The sequence below is a fragment of the Canis aureus genome, chromosome 12, assembly GCF_053574225.1.
Source record: "Canis aureus isolate CA01 chromosome 12, VMU_Caureus_v.1.0, whole genome shotgun sequence".
In the NCBI taxonomy this organism is placed as follows: domain Eukaryota; kingdom Metazoa; phylum Chordata; class Mammalia; order Carnivora; family Canidae; genus Canis; species Canis aureus.
The window spans coordinates 241,890-258,778 of NC_135622.1; the positions used below are offsets into that span (position 1 = coordinate 241,890).

At 53.9% G+C, this 16,889-nt stretch overlaps 2 long non-coding RNA genes across 3 annotated transcripts; one reads left to right on the forward strand and one right to left on the reverse strand.

Moving 5' to 3' along the window:
- The first annotated feature begins 273 nt into the window (after positions 1-273).
- Positions 274-9,223, forward strand: LOC144324752 (uncharacterized). 2 transcript variants are annotated; one of them, XR_013390181.1, is made up of 5 exons: positions 274-403; positions 976-1,116; positions 3,651-4,721; positions 5,500-5,599; positions 6,319-9,223. It is a non-coding gene; the product is annotated as an uncharacterized LOC144324752 (long non-coding RNA). The 2 variants fall into 2 exon arrangements; XR_013390182.1 differs by having other exon boundaries at positions 976-1,106.
- LOC144324753 (uncharacterized) lies at positions 801-3,019 on the reverse strand. Its single transcript, XR_013390183.1, has 3 exons — positions 2,785-3,019; positions 2,109-2,292; positions 801-1,099 (listed from the first exon to the last, which is right to left on the reverse strand). It is a non-coding gene; the product is annotated as an uncharacterized LOC144324753 (long non-coding RNA).
- Positions 9,224-16,889: the final 7,666 nt, after the last annotated feature.

A 16,889-nucleotide genomic window follows, 5' to 3' on the forward strand; every position in this document is an offset into this window, starting at 1 on the left:
ATCCATGCTGTGAACCCTTGGTGGTGGGAGGACAGCAGGGACACCCAGTCTACCTAGAAGGGTGGGAGTCCTGGAGGGCCTGAGGGTGGGAACAAAGGATGTGGGAGGGTGCCTGCATCCCCTTCCCACCCGGCATAGTGACAGGACCTTCTCTCACACCCTTGGCCTTCAGGATGCAGACCTACATGCTCACTGGACCACCGACCTACAGTGATGACACGGGACCCCATTGTGGGTGGAACTGTGGCGCCCCAGGGTTCCACCACTGCCTGTCGCTACTCTGCATCCGCAGGCAGTTGGAGGCATTCGTGCTCCAGATCTGGCTCACAGCGCCCGAACTATCCCACTCTCCCCAGTACCCCAGTGTATAAAGTGTAGGCACTTACACAGCGACAGGTTACAGGTGAATGAGAGCTGCTCCCTGCTCCCCTCGTGCCACTGTGGGGCCTGTGGGTCTGGGTGTGGGCACTGGCCTCCTGGATTGGGTGAGAACACACTGACGCCCATGTGATGCCCATGAGGCAGCTCCTGCAGCCCTTCCACAGCTCCACGGGGTGAGGGCTGCCTCCCTGCTGCCCCAAGCCAGGGAATGAGGTTGTGGTCAGGGCTTGGGCAGCTCATCCAGGATCCCCGCTCCCCTGTAAGCCCTGTTCTGTGCAGGGGAGACACAAGCCATGAGCTTTCCAGCCTGTCTAGGTGCATGGACCCCGACATGTGATGACCAATCCCTCCACCCTGTGGTCCACAGTGGACGATCAGGGCTTCTGGGTCCTCCTGGCCCATGATCGGGCTTGCTCTTCATGAACTGGAACATGGAGGCTCTCGTGCTCCCCCAAAACCTCCCTCAGGCTATTCACAAATCATTGAATTCAGGGTGGGTAGTTTGGTTACACTTTTGCTGGCATAAGTTTTTAATTTCGATAATGTCCAGTTCATTGCTTTTTTCCTTTGGTCATTGTGCTTGTGGAATCTAAGAGAAAACTTCAGTCTGCCCCAGGTCCGCATGAACACTCACTGGCAGCCCCATCCACCGCCATCTCGGCGCAAGTCCTAGGCTGGAAGACGTCACCCAAGCATCAGGTCAGCAGTTGCCTGCAGCCTACTGGGTAAGAGCAGGTGAGGCCCAGGAGGGGATCAGAGCCAAGTATGAACCAGGTCAGCCCAGATAAGGACCATAGTCACCAGGAATATGTGAGACCCTGGGGACAGACCCGGGCATCAGTAGCAAGTGAGGGTCCATCCTGGATCCTAGACATTGGTTGCTGACGAACCCAGGTGGGGATCGTAATCACCAGGTCCAGATGAGGCCCAGGTGGTGAGCATACCCTGGTATGTAGGAGTGGATATGGCCGAAGTTGTATCATAAGCAGTAAGACCAATTATGTACCAGGTGAGGATCACACTACAGTCCAGCCAATGAGACCCAAGTGGGTGTTGTTGCCATTACAAGCAGGTATGGCCAGGTGGGGACGCTAACCCTCAGGAGCACCAGATGTCCAGTTGGTGCATTAGCCAGCAAGTAGAGGTGAAACTCAACCAGGGATCCGAGTCTAAGCTGAGCAGGGAGGGCCCAGGCAGAGGTGAAACCCAGAGGAGCAGAGCATGAGGAAAAGGCTGGAGGCATCAGAGCCATGTGAGGCCCAGGAGGGGATCAGAGCCAAGGATGAGCCAGGTCAGCCCAGACAATGACCATAGTCACCAGGAACAAGTGAGACCCTGGGGACATTCCTGGGCATCAGGAGAAGTGAGGGTCCATCCTGGATCCTAGTGAACGGTAGCCAATGAGCCCAGGTGGGGACCATGGTCACCAGGCCCAGATGAGGCTCAGGTGGAGACCAGAGTCACCAGGTCAGGACAGGCCCAGGTGGGGATCATCGCTGATAGAAGCAGGTATGGCTGTCAGGCCGCTCCCATTAGGCAGACAGACCCATCCTCTCATGCCCAGCCAATCTCAGACGGTCCTGAGCTCCCTTAGGATTCAGGGGAGAGGAGCCATTCTTCTCCCTCCTTTCCCCATGTCCCTGGCACTGATGGGTCCCCACCACAGGGTCCCTCTGTTTCAGGCACACCAATTAGGGTCTCCCTGGGTCCCCTGGGATGATGCTGACCTGTCACTGTGGAAGGTCATGGACCGTCACAGCTTTCTGCAGTGAGTTCCCCGGACACCCACTCATCCATTTCAGGAGGGGGTTTGCATTTGCAGGAACGTCTCTCTGGGGGCTGGCTCATCCACCCAGGTCAGGACCTCGTCCACTGTAGTCCTCTGAGGGCCATGTCTGCATGAGGCTGGAGCTGAGAGACCCAGGAGGCAAACCCGGGAAGTGGGTAGGAGCGGAGCTGGGCTTTGGGTCGGGCCCCTGGGCACTCAGAGGAGGAGCCTCCACAATTGCTTCAGGGAGGGCCAGGTTTCTGCCTCCTGCATCGGGGTGGGGGGAGTCCTGTCCTTCAGCAAGGATTCCAGAGTTGAGGGGCTCTGGGACCGTGGTGTGTTTTCTGTAGGAGGACGGTCTGGTCTGGGGCGAGTACAGAGGGGTACTCCTCACTCACACCCTCAGCCCAGGGCCTCCACAGTCCTGAAGGATTCTGTGGGGCTGCAGGTAGATGCTGGGGTCAAAGCAAGCTCAGGGAGGGAGGGTGGGCGGCAGAGGAAGGGGCCGACCAGCTTGGTCAGGAAGATGGAAAAAGAGGAGGAGGCCAACCTGGGGCTGGAACGAGGGAAGGAGGACAGCCCAGTGGCCTTGGTTGGAGGGGAGGAGGCTGCTGGGTCGACTGCCCCACAGGTACCTCACAGAGGCTGGAGACTCCATGTGGGGCCACCGGGGCTGTCCCTGGCCCTCTCAGCCCTGCTCACAGCCCAGTGTGTCCTTGAATGGTTGGCATGAGTCTAGCTCAGGGGCTCTGACAAGACAAGAGTTACAAGGGCCAGAGTCACAGAGGTGACAGCAAGAGTGGAGGAGTCAGCGGACAGCAGGGAGGACAGCCAGGGTGTAGGGGGAGCCTGGTTGGACGCCGGGCAGTCAGTCCCTGGGAAGGCAGGGGGGCCTCAGCCGAACAGTCATGGGGGAGCCCGGTTCGCGCTGACAGCTCTCAGGCTGGTCCATCCCAGGACGGTGGCAGGTCACCGCCTGGGTACCAAAGGGGCCCCACCCAGCCCACCACCAGCAACAACCCTTCTTGGACCCTCCGGAGCCCTGCCCCCGCCTGACCGTAGGCAGCGGGCAGCCCCTGCCCTCCCTGGGGGGACCCTCCCCTCTGAGTTTCCTGAGCCCACATGTGGGGGACAGTGGGGCCGGGCCTGGGCCTCAGGGCTCTGCACCTCCTGCCTTCCAGGAAGAAGTCCTGCCTGTCCCCAACCCTACGAGGCCAAGGCAAGAGTGCATCCTGGGCACTGGGCAGGATTAGGCAGTGGCGTGGGGCCAGATGTCCGCAGACCCTGTCCCCAGGTTGTCCCCAGGGGTGTCTCCCCAAATGCCCTGTCCCAGCGCTTCCTGGGCTGCTGGGAACGCACCCGAGACCCCGAGCCAGTCAGCGGGAACAGCTCTGTGCCATCCTGGCTCCTCTGAGTCCTCGCAGGGCGACTGGACGTGGCACCGAGTGCTCACTTCCCATGGCTGGAGGCTCATCTGCTGCCCCTGCTTGTCCTTTTCCAGAAACAACGTTAGCAGACCTGGCAAGACAAGAGGCTAACAATGCTCAGGAAATGGGGCCACTACCATCACAGTGAGAAGGTGGGCGCTGCGTGCCCCCTGAGGGCACTCTGTCACGATGGAGCTGGGGGCCCACCCAGAGCGTCCTGCTGTCCTGTTCCCAGGAGAGTCCCCTGCCTGGGGAGAGTCTGATGCCAGAGCCAAAGACTCCGCAGCCCCAAGGTTGGCGGCAGGGGGAGCGACAGGTCAGGGCCACAGTCCCCGCTCCTTGTGGAGGACGAGGCTCAGCTCTAGGGAGGCCCAGTCTCTCTGGAGACACCGTGGAGCTGAAGCCAGAATCTTCTCGATGCTTCCCATTCCCTGAACTCCAAGGTGCTGCCCTGGGCCCATCTCACCAACACTGCATTCCCTCCTGCAGCTGTGTAGTCAAGTTTACAAGGGGGTCCCAACCTAGCTGCAGGTACAGGTGTGGTTGCATTTGCTGGAGATTGAGAGGGTTAAATCAGGAACCCAAGGAAATACCAGATAGGGCCCTTCCACTTTGGCAGATGCATCACCCTCAGGAGAGGCCTGGGAAGGAGCCAAGGGGAATGTGATGTGAGGAGGTCATCTGCCTGGGGATCCGTGGTGGCCCCAGCATCTTCTGGTGCCTCTCCAACCCGAGGGCCCTGCCCACCTCCCTGCAGCCCCAACCTCAGTCCCACCATCCATGGAGGAGTTTCAGCCTGGGGTTCAGAGAGGGACAAGCCCACAGCACCCACCCCATAGGGTTTCTGTTGGGCTGAGGGTCCTTAAACCCTGCCAACCCCGGCCTGGACGGCATTCCTACTCTCTGGGAAGACCAGGTCCATTCAGGGCTCAGAGGGCTGTGGGCAGACTGGGGTCAGGGCATGGGGAAGGAGGCCCCTGCCAGGATGTCACCCCCGCCTGCTTGGTGAATGAGGAGACCCTGATCTTTGGGGGCCTGAGGCCTTCTCAGGCTTCTTCATTCCAGGGTTCCCCAAACTGCTGAGATTCCAGGCCCATCACGAGCACATTCTAGATAGAGCTCACCCCAAGCTGAAAAAGCACATGGTGAGTAGATGCTCCCCAGAGGCTCCTTCCCCTTGGCCCGGGGCACGGGGTGCCAGCACAGCCCTTCTGAGCTGCCCCAGAGTTTGGTATCAAGTTCCTCCTCCTGGGGGCCCGGGGTGCCCTCAAGGCTGGGCGGGGCCATGGGAAGTGTGTCCACCTGGTTCCACGGGGCCTCAATTTGGGGCCTGAAAACTTCTGCCCTTCTGCCAGGATGAGGAACAGATGTGCACTTGCACCTACACCCCCAGGTAGTTCCTTCACTGTTTTATCAGCCGGGTCAGGCCACCCCAGGCCCCTATTCCCACATCCTGCCCCCTGACCCTGGGGAGGGTGTGCTCAGCCCCATCCCCAGACAAGCCAGGCCTGACCCTGGGGCCCTAAGGCTGAGGCTTGAAGCCCAGACCCACATGGAGAAGCCCAGAGGGACCCTGCAGGAGGTTTCAGGGTATGGGCGGTCTCTGTCCTAGCTCTCCCAGGGAAGGCCAGGTCAGCCTGGGGTGTGGATGAGCCCTCGGCCAATTCTGCAGCCAGCCTGGGGTCCTCCTGGGGTATTGGCACAAATGGGGGCAGAGTCTGTGCCCCCAAGGCTGTGGGTAGTGCTGGCCAGGATCAGAACCCAGAGTGGCCTGGAACCCTGATCTCCCAGGGAGGATTGCATATGCAGGAGGGGCTGTGGTGCCTCCTTGGATGCAGCCAGGGGGTCGGCAGTGGCTATGGGCAGATGGGACACTCCCAGGGGCTGTGCTCAGGCCGCCCCTCCCACCCAACTGTCCCCTAGACCCCCTTCTTCCTCACCCTGAAGCATTGGGATGCCTACATCCTAGACGGGGAATGCGTGCTCACAGCCATGGCTTACATGATCTTCAAAGTGCACAGGAGTAAGTTAACCCCCGGGAGCCCAGGTATGCCCGAGGCTAGGGATGGGAGGGCAGGGGCGTTGAGCAGCACCCAGGCCCGAGGACGGGGGAACGTCCAGGCATGCGGTTTGAGTGGGGCTCCCTGAGCAGAGCAGCAGACAAGGCCATCCCTTGGCCATACCACTGCCCATGGTGCTCCTGCACAGCTGGACCCTCAGCTGCTGCCACTAGGGGGCACCCGGAGGCCACAGAGCAGGGCGCCTCTGGGTCTCACACCCACTGCCCAGAAGGCCTCCTGAAGGTGCCCCTGGAAGGTCTTTGGGAGTTTCTGCAGGACGCCTTTGTCCAGCCCTGGGCCGTAGAAGATCAGGTGGTGCTCAGACACATTTGGACCTCCATGACCCAGCTCAAACAGATGAAGTGTGACCTGTCCCACCCTCAGATGGACCCAAGGACCCCTCCCCTCCCGATTCAGCTTGCTGGGGCTGCCCACAGTGGACAGAGCTCCTGGAGCCTTCCTACTCATTTCTGGGCCTGTCCTCTTCTGTTTCAGCCTCAGGGAAACCAAGCCATGGCTGGGCGTACAGGCACTCACTGCAGGGGCTGGGCACCAGCAGTGTGGAGGGCTGTGGACAGGGTCAGGCCAGGAGGTACCCAGGAGCCCTGAGGACTGCTGGGGCCCCCAGCTGGGGACTCACTGCCTGCTGGAGATGCTAATCCAGCCTACCTCTGTCCAGCAGGATCTGAGCGTTCCCCATGAGGCCCCTGGGCCTGGAGTGAGTGTCCCCAGCACCTGAGCCTCTCCTCCCTTCTCCTACTGGTGAGACGTTGCCCAGAGCGGACGAGCTGGCCTCCCCAGGCCCAGCCACACAACCTGAGCAGTCTGGACCCCCTCCCGGCAAGGCCATCCTCAAGGCCGAGGAGCTGCTGCAGGAGGGAAGCTCCCCAGAGCCCACGGCTGCACACCTCTGTCCAGGAACACTGGGGGCTCTGCTTCTGGCCCAGCTGTCCCCAGCCCAGGACCCCTCACTGCCCCGGCTGCCCCACAGTGATGGAACTCCTGCCTCATGGTCCCAGGGAACCAGGAGAGTGCAGTCAGATGGCACTAGAACATGGATTCGAAGCCAGAACACTGGGTCCCCTTCTCTTTGGCACCTGCCTGGTCCATACAAGAGGCCACACAGCAGATCACACACTAGAATCTCCCTGGGATTCCAGTCATGGAGTACACCAAAGTCACTAAGATGACACTGTCAGGAGCAAGACACCCATCCTGCACTGTGGCCATAGCAGCTCAAGCCCCTCACTGGGCAGTGATAGGCAGGGCCAGGCCAGAGCCAGGGCAGTGCTGAGTCCTGGGACCATCTGACCTCCACCTCCACAGGGAACCTCGATGCTTGTGGGCCTCTGGTGCAGTGCGTGATGGTGGGGGTGGGGGCCCTGAGGCTCTGGCCAGCCGAGACCATGCCCTGCCTCGTCTTACTGTCCTTCCTGTAGGGTGTCCACATGCACACCTGGCAAATACTCTGACCCATTATGACCTGGGCTGTAGGGAGGCAGTGTCAACAGGAACCCCTCTCTCCAGGCTCTGGGGAGGCAGTGTCAACAGGAACCCCACCAGGGTCAGAATGAAGACTGATGGGATTGAGCCTCCCCTGGGTCTGACCAGTTCTGGATTCTGTCCCAAGGCTCAGTGACCCTCTCAGAGCAGGATGTGGCCTCCGGGGAAGTGGGTGTGCCCCACAAATCTAGGTATCTGACCTAGGACAGCACTGGGAAAATAGGACACACCAGGGCAGGGGCAGCAGGGACAGGCTGCTGGGCCACACACTCACCCACACTAGGAGACAAGATCCTCCACATCCTGGGTCTCTAGCAGTCAATCACCTGGACCAGTGGGCCAGGGGCCAGGGTCCAGCTGACCTGCTGAGACCCAGCGAGACCCAGGAACCCCTAAGCTGCAGGTCCAGGTCAGGTCTGCTGTCCTCAGAACTGACTCTCAGGCCCCAACCTCAGGACATCTGCCCCCATTCGGACTCCTCACAATCTCCAAACTGGGGACTCTAGCACCCGAACTCCCATGTGACTTCAGCTTTCCCCTAAAGGACAGGAAGGTCTCCTTCCCCAGGGGAAGGTGCCCACTCTCAGCTCCAAGCACTGATTGCTGTTGAAAGTTCAATGAAGTGTTGCATTAAAAGGCACGGCCATCCAATTTCTGCGTCTTCCAGAGCTCTGCAAGAATCGCGGACAGGCCCCATAAAGGAGGAGGGGGCGCTGCCGAGGCCCCTGACCAGCCCCCTCCACAGGTGTCACCAGGGACACAAAGCTGACCTGCCCCCGTGCCTTACAAGGTCGGCCAACGCCAGGGGCAGGACAATCTCAGACTTTTTGCTACTCAGCCCATGCCCCGAGGGCCAGGATGGGGCTGGGAGAGTGACAGCCGGGGCCCGGTGGCCTCAGTTCACAAGGGTCTGGGCAAAGCGCCCTGGGAGGTCTGCACTCCTGTCCAGGGCGCCAGGACTGGCCATGCTCCGGGGGCACTTTCAAAACTCCTCACACCCTGCCTGTGCTCCTGCAGAACAGAGAGAGCCAGAGGGACGATTAGTGTGGCCCTGCAAGGGACATCAGGACACCAGGCACTTACAGCTCATGATCCTGGGCCCTTTACTGGGCAGGCTCAGCTGGCACACCTTGTGCTACTGCATTTTCTCCACCAGCATGTGGAAGAATCCTCGACAACCTAGAAGGTAGGGGCTGTGGGAGAGTGGGGCTCAGCCCAGGGGCATGGCAGCAAGGGGACCGAAGGAACCCTACCCCCTGCTCACTCCAACTCCCACACACAGTCAGCCCCAGGGCTCCAGCCATCGGGCAGTTTCCTCCTCAGGAGCTCACTGACAGGGGTTTCCCGACGTATGACTCCAGCTTGAGAGGCATCGAGGAAAGAGAGGCAGCTGGCACTCGGCTGGGACCCACTGTCAGACATGTGAATGTGGCCCAGGTGGGCCTTCAAACTCAGCTGACCCTCCAGCAGAGTCACTGCACGAACAAGCCCAGGGATGACCAGGAGAGCCCAACTAGCCACCCAACGCCAGCATCTGTAGTAATAAACATTGTGGTTTCAAGCCAGTTAGGTGTTAGGATGACACAGCCCAAGGATCACACCCGCACAGAGAGAAAGACAAACACACCCCAAAACGAACAAATTCGGAGTCCCCCTCGATGTCGTCAAACAGCGGCAGAATGGTTACATCCATGATGCTCAGATCACTCGGGAGAACAGACTGAAGATCCTACAAATCATGACTGCACAGAGGTGTTGTGGGCATGGAGATGTGCCTGCTGGGTTCTGACAATGAGCATGCAAAGTCGGCTACCATAGGAAACATCCTACAGAGGGTGGGCTCCCTCTTAGCAAAGGACACCAAATCCCTTCGAAGACGACACATAGTGACATCTGTCCTTCTCTCTGTTTGTGGTTCTCCCCCTATTTTGTTCTTCATAATACTACTTCAGCCTCCACCCTTCATCCGAGCCAATGACCATACTGGCTTTTTTAGGACATTGGGTCTTTCAAGGAGGCAGAGCTTTGCCTACCGGTTTCAGGAATAATTATTGCCCAGGTTTATGCTGATCCACCTACCTCTTGCCTTCACAGCTCTTCTCTCCTTGAGAATGAGAGGAAACACAGGTCTTAGGATGAAAGAAGCCCACTCCCACTCGGGCGAGACCTCCAGTAATGGAAATCGTCATCTGGGCAAAGTAGTGAAAGCGGGAGCAAATAAGAATAGGTGGTAGGTTAGACATAGTTTGGTTCGAGTATTTTCCTCAAGCAAGTACCTACCTTCGATGTCAATTTTTAAATCTTCATCCACTTATTAGTTTTTAAATCTTTTCTTTTTATGTAATCTCTATGCCCAGCATGGAGTTCAAACTCACAATCCTGACATCAAGATCCACCGAACAAGGCAGTCAGGCACCCCAGTGCCATGTTTTATATCTCTCTGCTTGCTTGCCTATCTCTGCATCCTCTGAAACATTGTGTCCATGATTGGGGAGCTTTAGCTACCTCCAAATACCAGAACCTTCTGCTATATCCCAATCCTAGAATGATGTTTGTTATTGAATATCATTTCAAACCAATCGTCAGTAAAATGACTACTGGTAAAGGAAATTGTCAACTTTTAACGTGTTGGGCCTGGCTTCCTGGGCTCTCAGGGAAACTATGCTTTCTTTAACATTTCTCAAGTTCCAAATTACTCCATCAAACCTCAGAGTTTTGGCTCAATTTCTGCCCTGACTCAGCTATATGTCTGTTTCAATTAATAGGTATCATTCCATCAAAGGGAGCCTGGCCGGCTCAGTGTGGTTGGTAAAAACAAGTGACTCTTGATCCTGGGGTAGTGACTTCAAGCCCCATGTTCGGTGTAGAGATAACAGAAAAAGAAAATCTTTTAAAAATCAATCAGTCAGTTGATCTCTAGAGACACAGCTCAGATCCTACAGGGTCAGAGAGCCAGCTTACAGGTCTATGCACAGGATCATAAGTAACAGCACAAATTCAGAACATTCATAGTTGGCTAGCGTGGGGGACACACCAGCCTTAATGGTGCTCAGGTGGCGAAGTCAGGGGCAGCCCCAGAAGCCATAGGGTTTGCTTAGGGTCCCCTGGTTCATAAGGACGGTGGCGTCAACTGTTCCCAGGCACAGGAGCGGGACACCGCGTGAGAGCAGTGGGTGTAGGGGCCAGCATTCTGCCCTGTGTGGCCTGATCTGCAACCCCTGTGCAGTCATGGGACCGCTATACTGGAGCAGAAGTGGGAGGCGACCCTCTGGGGCAGGAAGTGCATAGGTCTCCACCAGGGAAGGCCCTAGATTTTGAAGTTCTGAAACTTAGTCAATTCTCTTAGATAAGAAAAAAAAAATCCTTAGACACAGGCAGGGTGAACGCAGGATTCTGACCTCCAGGGCCAGGGAATCCGGGACCCCCACACTCATCCCGCCCATCAGCACTGAAAGTCCTCAGGGAGCAGCACAGCACCGCCTGCTGGAGGCCAGAGGCGCTTACACTGAGCTCAGCCTCTGAGCCCTGCAGGTGCATCTCCACTAAGGCAAGTGCACACCTGGCAATCAGGGGAACGGCCGCTCACATATTGGCCTGCACAGACCACTGGCTCCCACCAAGAGAGCTGATCATAGAGGCCTGCAAGGCTTCAGCTCGATGGGGAAAGTAGGATCTAGCTTCCTTTATACTTTGTTCTTTATTATTTTTCATTTATTTTTTCAATTATTTTTTATTAATTGCTCACTTTTAATTATTATGTACATACTTATATATTTCTTATTTTTGATTACATTCATAGTAGTTGTATTTTCATTCTTATTTTGGGATCTACATTCTACTAATAATTAATAAGTAACAAGCAGGCCAGAACACGCCCAGGATCTAGTTTTAGGGGGTTTTGTTGTTGTTGTTGTTTTCCCTGTTTTTTCTATTTCTTTCTTCCTTCTTTTTTCGACAATAATGAGGTGGAGAAATTCACCTCTGAAAAGAACATGAGGTACTCCTCACAGCCAGGGATTTAATCAATGCAGATATAAGTAAGATGTCTGACTGGAATTACAAACAAAGAGTATAAGGTTAGTAGCTGGCTTGTAAAAAGAGTACACTAGACACTACACAATCCCTTAATGTAGAGACAAAAGAACTAAAATCGAGTCAGGCAAGCAATGAAATATGTATAACTGAGTTGCAGTCCCAAGCAGAAGCCATAAAAACAGGAAACATAATGAACCACAGAGGCAGACTTAGGGAACTCAGTCACTTATTAAAACAATAACATTCATATCGGGAGAACCCCAGGTGGCTCATCGGTTTGGCACCTGCCAGCGGCCCAGGGCATGATCCTGGATTACGAGGAACTAGTGCTGCATCATGCTCTCTGCATGGCGCCTACTTGTCCTTCTGCCTGTGTCCTTGCCTCCCTCTCCGTGTGTCTGTCATGAATAAATAATAAAATAAATTCTTAAAAATAACATTCATATCACAGTAGACTCAGAAGATGAAGAGAGAGAAAAGGGGGCACAAGTTTTATTTGAACAAATTATATAAACTTCTCTAATGTGAGGAAGGACACAGACAATGAAACCAAGAACACAGAGAACTCCCACTAAATTAAAAAAATAAGAGCCGACATCACCAAGGCACATCAGAGTCAAAATCACAGAATACATAGATGAGGAAAGAATCCTGAAAGCGGCGGGGCAGCAAGACTCCTTCACCTACAAGAAGACGAATCCAGTTCACAGCAGATCTGTCCACACAAACTTGGCAGGCCTGAAAGTTCTGGAAGGAAATATTCATGTACTGAATGGGAAAAGTATGCACAGCTGCACATTCGTTATACAACAAGGCTGGCATTCAGGATAGAAGGAGAGATTGAGAATTTCCCAAAGAGACGACAAATAAAGGAGTACACCACCACTTAAACCAGTCCGGCAAGGAATTTTTAAGGGGGAGTCTTTAAGTGGGGAGGAAAAATGCCAAAAGAAACAAAGACTAGAAAGGACCAGAGAACATCACCAGAAACACCAACACTACTGGTCACACCAAGGCAGTCAATTCATATGTTTCAATAGTCACTCAGAATGTACATGAACTAAAGGCCCCAATTAAAAGATCTAAGGTACCAGAGTGGATTAAAACACAAGATCCAGAATGTCTGGGTGGTTCAGAGATTGAGTGTCTGCCCTCAGATCAGGGCATGATGCCATGGTGAGGATTTAAGTCCCACATCGGGTTCTTTGTGTGCAGCCTGCTTCTCCCTCTGCCTATATCTCTGCCTCACTCTGTCTCTGTCTCTGTCTCTGTCTCTCTCTCTCTATCTTGGTCTCTGGCTCTCCCCCTCTCTCTCATGAATAAATAAATAAAATCTTTAAAAAAAACCAATCCATCGATATGATGTCTACATACCCTAACTTTAGACCTTAGAAAATGGAGGTCCAGGACAGGATGGTTTCCCAGGGCATCTACTGGTCATTTAAAGAAGAATTAATACCTATTCTTCTCAAACATTTCCAAAACATAGAAATTGAAGGAATACTTCCAAACCTGTTCTATGAGGCCGGACTTACGTTGGTCCAAACCAGAGAAAAATGAAAAAAAAAAAAAAAAACCACTAAAAAGGAGAATGACAGACCAATACTCCTAATGAAACATGGATGCGAAAATTCTCAGTAAAATACTAGCAAATCAAATTCAGCAGTATATTAAAAGAATTATTCACCACAATCTGGTGGGATTTATTCATGGGTTGCGAGGCTGGTTCAATTTTCACAATTCAATAAACATGATACACCATGCTAATAAAAGAAGGGATAAGAACCGTATGATCTGTCAATAGATGGAGAAAAAAACATTTGACAAAATACAGCATTTTTTCTTGAAAACAAAAAACTCTCAGCAAGGTAGGGATAGAAGGGACATACCTCAGCATCATAAAGGCCATATGCCAAATATCTACAATATCATGCTCAGGGGGCAAAAGCATTATCCTCTATGTAGGAAGCCAAAAGACATCACCAAAAAAATTGCGAGAAGTAAAAAAACTGCAAGAAATGAAACACGAATTTGAAATACTTGCAGGATATGAAATTAATGTGGAGAAATGTGTTGCATTTCTATGCAACAATAATGAGTCATCAGAAAGAGAAATTGAGGATTCAATCCCCTTCACAAGAGCACCGAAACCAATAAGATACATAAGATTCAGCCTAACCAAAGAGGTGAATGCCCCGTGCTGTGAAAACTATAAAATATTGATGAAAGGAATTGAAGATGACAGACACAAAATGCAAAAACATCTTCCCGTCCTTGAACGGGAAGAACAAATATTGGAAATAAGGTTATACTACTCAAAGCAATCTGCACATTCAATGCAATCGCTATCAACATAGCAACAGCATTTTTCACAGAGCCGGAACAAATAACCCTAAAATGTTTATGGAACCACAAAAGATTGAAAATAGCCAAAGATATGTAGAAAGAGAAAATCAAGGCTGGGGGCACCACAAAGTCAGACTTCAAGTTATATTACAGTTTTCTAGTGATCCAAAGAGTATAGTGCGGGCACAAGAAGAAGACACCTAGATCGATAGAGGAGAATGGAAAACCGAAACAAGATGCAAACCTGTAACTCTAGGCTGAATTAATACTTGACAAAGCAGGAAAGAATATCCAATGGTTAAATGACAGTCTCTTCAGCAAATGATGTTGGGAAAACTAGACAGCCACATGCAGGAGAATGGGATGGGAACACTTTCCCACACCATGGATAAAAAAAAATAAATTCAAAAGGGATTGAAGACCTAAATGTGAGACCTGAAACCATAAAAGGTAGAAAAGATAGGCAGTGACACCTTTGACGTGGCCATAGGATCTTCTTTCTAGATATGCCCCTGAGACACAGGAAACAAAAGCAAAAATAAACTGTTAGGACTTCATCAAGATAAAAAGCTCTGCACAGTGAAGGAAACAACCAAAGCTAAGAGGCAACTTACAGAATGAGAAAAGATAATTCTAAAAGACAGGTCCAATAAAGATTTAGTATCCAAAATGTAAATCTCAGCATTCAAAACATGAATTATCCAACTGAAAATGGGCAGAAGACACGAATGGACATTTTCTCTAACATGACATTCCGATGGCCACCAGACACGTGGAAAGACACTCAATGTCACCCATCATCAGGGAAACGCAAATCAAAGCCACAATGAGATATCACCTGACACTTGCCATAATGGCTAAAAGAAACAGCACAGGAGACAACAGGTATTGGTGAGGATGGGGAGAAAGGAGAACCCTCCTACACTACTGGTGGGAAAGCAAACAGATGCAGCCACCGTACAAAAATAGAATGGAGGTTCCTTGGGTTCAAAATAGAACTACCCCAAGACCAGAAATGCACAACTAGGTATTTACCCGAAGGATACAAAAGTACAGATTCCAAGGGGGATATGATTTTCCTCATGTGCTTTGCAGGTGATTGGACCCGTCTTCCCGGGTCTCCCAGGTCACTAAGCCACGCTCTCCTTGGACACCTCATGTCCCTGCGGACATGCGCAGCAGAGGGCGGTCAAGAGCGAGGGGAAGCAGCTGGAGCCTGTCTGACCACAACAGGATGGGCTCGGACGGAGCCCGCACTCTTCTCCCCGGGGTAGGCCTGAGTCCCTATGAGGCTGCGGAGGGCATTGGCTCCGTGGCCCAAGGACGTGGTAACACACGCACTTGCCCCGAATGGTCCTCGTCCACGGGTGCTCTGCGTTCTTTCCTTCAAGGTTGTTGCTCATTCGTGCCCACAGGCAAACCATCGAGGTGCCACCCATCCGCACACGGAGGACTAAGGCTGGCGCCCAAGGTCCCACTCATGGGCCTCCTATCTAAGGGGTCTGATTTCCGTCTCCTGCCCTGCTGGCCAGTGCGGCTTCACAGGAGCTGCCGGGGAGCCGCCTGGGAGGCGCCTGGTGTCATTGGAAACTGGTTCCCCAGATTCCGAGGCTGCCTCCAGACCAGACTGAGAGGCTGACCAGTCCAGATTGGCGGGCCCAGGGTTCAAAACCCACGGGGACCTCAAAGTATATGTTTGTTTAAAAAAAAATCCAGGGATCCCTGGGTGGCGCAGCGGTTTGGCGCCTGCCTTTGGCCCAGGGCGCGATCCTGGAGACCCGGGATCGAATCCCACGTCGGGCTCCCGGTGCATGGAGCCTGCTTCTCCCTCTGCCTGTGTCTCTGCCTCTCTCTCTCTCACTGTGTGCCTATCATAAATAAATAAAAATTAAAAAAAATAAAATAAAATAAAAAAAAATAAAATAAAAAAAAATCCATATATATATGAACGTATGCATATAATTTGGAGATATATATACATATGTATCTCGAAATTACAGTCATTGCTACAAATACACCTAAAAAGGAAAAGTGGAACACTCCGAATGAAAAATGACCAAAGTGAAAAGAAATAAACCACACGAGTTTAACTGGAACAAGTAAAAAACGAAGGAAAAAAATTAAAATGACTTTCCAGGGAGGCGAAGCAGGAGGCTCGTGCCGGGCGCCCAGAGGTGGGGCCGGAATCCTGAGCCCTTGTACCAGGGCCACGAAGGGGTCCGGGCAGAGACACGGTGCACAGGGCCTCAGGGTGCGTCTCTGTGCCTGAGCTGAGATCCCGAGAGGCCTGTGGGTGCCGGGAAGGGGGCGGGCCCATGCGACGCAGGCCAAGCTCCAACTCTTGCTTCGGGTGGTCCCGAGGCCCCGTCCCGGGAGACCTCCCTGGCCCGCCCAACGTCAGCCCCACTGAGGGCAGAGCCACCCAGGAAGCTGTGGGAAGGCCGAGGGGTGGGCCTTCCTGGGGCGGGGCCACCCAGGCCGTGGTAAGTCCCGCGCTGCCGCATCCAGCCCAGTCGACCTGCCGGCGCCCCGAGAGCGAGCTCCTCCTGCAGCATGGCCTCCAGCAGCACCCCCGGCGGTGAGTGGCCATCGGGGCCCCGCTCCTGCTGGGATGCCCAGGGGCTCTGGCGACTTTCCAGGCTTAAGCACAAGAGAAGTCACCACCCGGATGGCTGGGACGCCCGTGGGAGGGCGGGGCTCCCCTGGGGTCTGGGCAAAGGGGCTGGAGAGAGGGTTGCATAGGGCTGCGGGGGGGAGGGAACCCTGGACTGGGCCGAGATTCCCAGCAGGAGCCCCGCTTCTGTAAGGCTGCCGGCTGGACCTCGGGGCGCAGAAATTGGGTCAAGGTGGATCACTTCTTAGACGAGTTGACCACTGTAGAACTTTCACCTCAAGGGACCCACGGTGGGCATGGGTTTTCACATGTTCCCTTGAGGTTTCCTGGTGGACATATGGTCCTCTTTGGTTTTCCCGATGGGCTTTTCACCCCGCCCCACCACCTCTTCAAACCCGACGCCCACCGGGACCCCCACCCAGGGTCTTCTCCATACCTTGGCCTGGAATCACATACCTAGCTCAAGGCTGCCCTTTCCCTAGATCCTTGACAATCACCCATTCCCAAGGGCAGATGCGGAACGGCCTGTGTCCAGTGGAACAACCCCCTCAGGCTTAGGTGGGTCCATGAGTGGCAAAGGGATGGGTGCCCCTGGATGGGGACGTTTTCGACATCCCAGAAACAGGAGCTCTGAGAGCACATCACCGGTCGATGCTCCTCTGAAAGCGTAAAGCCTTCCTCCCGTCGCTGCTCTCTTCCCCACACAGGCCCACTCCCTCGAGCACCCCGACGAAGGAGGCTCGTGTTGACAGCAA